Source organism: Bison bison, unplaced genomic scaffold (genome assembly GCF_000754665.1).
Source record: "Bison bison bison isolate TAMUID 2011002044 unplaced genomic scaffold, Bison_UMD1.0 scf7180017864042, whole genome shotgun sequence".
NCBI classification, from domain to species: domain Eukaryota; kingdom Metazoa; phylum Chordata; class Mammalia; order Artiodactyla; family Bovidae; genus Bison; species Bison bison.
The window spans coordinates 3083112-3084979 of NW_011494614.1; positions in this window are offsets into that span (position 1 = coordinate 3083112).

Genomic DNA, 1868 nt, shown 5'->3' on the forward strand with positions numbered 1-1868 from the left:
CTTGTGGCATCTTTGTCTGTTTTTTGTATTAGGGTGATGGTGGCCTCATAGAATGAGTTTGGAAGTTTACCTTCCTCTGAAATTTTCTGGAAAAGTTTGAGTAGGATAGGTGTTAGCTCTTCTCTAAAATTTTTGGTAGGATTCAGCTGGGAAGCCATCTGGTCCTGGGCTTTTGTTTGGTGGAAGATTTCTGATTACAGTTTCAATTTCTGTGCCTGTGATGGATCTGTTAAGATTTTCTATTTCTTCCTGGTTCAGTTTTGAAAAGTTGTACTTTTCTAAGAATTTGTCTATTTCTTCCAAGTTGCCCATTTTATTGGCATATAGTTGCTGATAGTAGTCTCTTATGATCCTTTGTATTTCTGTTATCTATTGTGATTTCTCCATTTTCATTTCTAATTTTGTTGATTTGATTCTTCTCCCTTTGTTTCTTGACGAGTCTGGCTAATGGTTTTTCAATTTTATTTATCTTCTCAAAGACCAGCTTTTAGCTTTGTTGATTTTTGCTATGGTCTCTTTTGTTCCTTTTGCACTTATTTCTGCCCTAGCCACCAATGGTATTTTTTAGAGAACTAGAAAAAATAATTTCACAATTTGTATGGAAATACAAAAAACCTTGAATAGCCAAAGCAATCTTGAGAAAGAAGAATGGAGGAATCAACCTGTCTGACTTCACGATCTACTACAAAGCTACAGTCATCAAGAGAGTATGGTACTGGCACAAAGACAGAAATATAGATCAATGGAACAAAATAGAAAGCCCAGAGATAAATCCACGCCCTAATGGACACCTTATCTTTGGCAAAGGAGGCAAGAATATACAATGGAGAAAAGACAATCTTTTTAATAAGTGGTGCTGGGAAAACTGGTCAACCACTTGTAAAAGAATGAAACTAGAGCACTTTATAACAGCATACACAAAAATAAACTCAAAATGGATTAAAAATCTAAATGTAAGACCAGAAACTATAAAGCTCCTAGAGGAAAACATAGGCAAAACACTCCAACATAAATCACAGCAGGATCCTCTATAACCCACCTCACAGAGTAATGGAAATAAAAGCAAAAATAAACAAATGGGACCTAATTAAACTTAAAAGCTTTTGCACAATGAAGGAAACTATAAGCAAGGTGAAATACAGCCTTCAGAATGGGAAAAAAATCATAGCAAATGAAGCAACTGACAAAGAATCTCAAAAATATACAAGAAATCCTGCAGCTCAATTCCAGAAAAATACCCAATGAAACCCAATCAAAAAATGGGCCAAAGAACTAAACAGGCATTTCTCCAAAGAAGACATACAGATGACTGACAAATACATGAAAAAGATGCTCAATATCACTCATTATCAGAGAAATTCAAATCAAAACCACAATGAGGTACCATTTCATGCCAGTCAGAATGGCTGCTCTCCAGAAGTCTACAAGCAATAAATGCTGGAGAGGGTGTGGAGAAAAGGGAACCTTCTTACACTGTTGGTGAGAATGCAAACTAGTACAGCCACTCTGGAGAACGGTGTGGAGATTCCTTTAAAAACTGGAAATAGAACTGCCATACGACCCAGCAATCCCACTGCTGGGAATACACACCGAGGAAACCAGAATTGAAAGAGACACATGTTGTACTCCAATGTTCATCGCAGCACTGTTTATAATAGCCAGGACACGGAATCAACCTAGATGTCCATCAGCAGATGAATGGATAAGAAAGCTGTGGTACATATACACAATGGAATATTACTCAGCCATTAAAAAGAATACTTTTGAATCAGTTCTAATGAGGTGGATGAAACTGGAGCCTATTATACAGAGTGAAGTAAGCCAGAAAGAAAAACACCAATACAGTATACTAACGCATATATATGGAA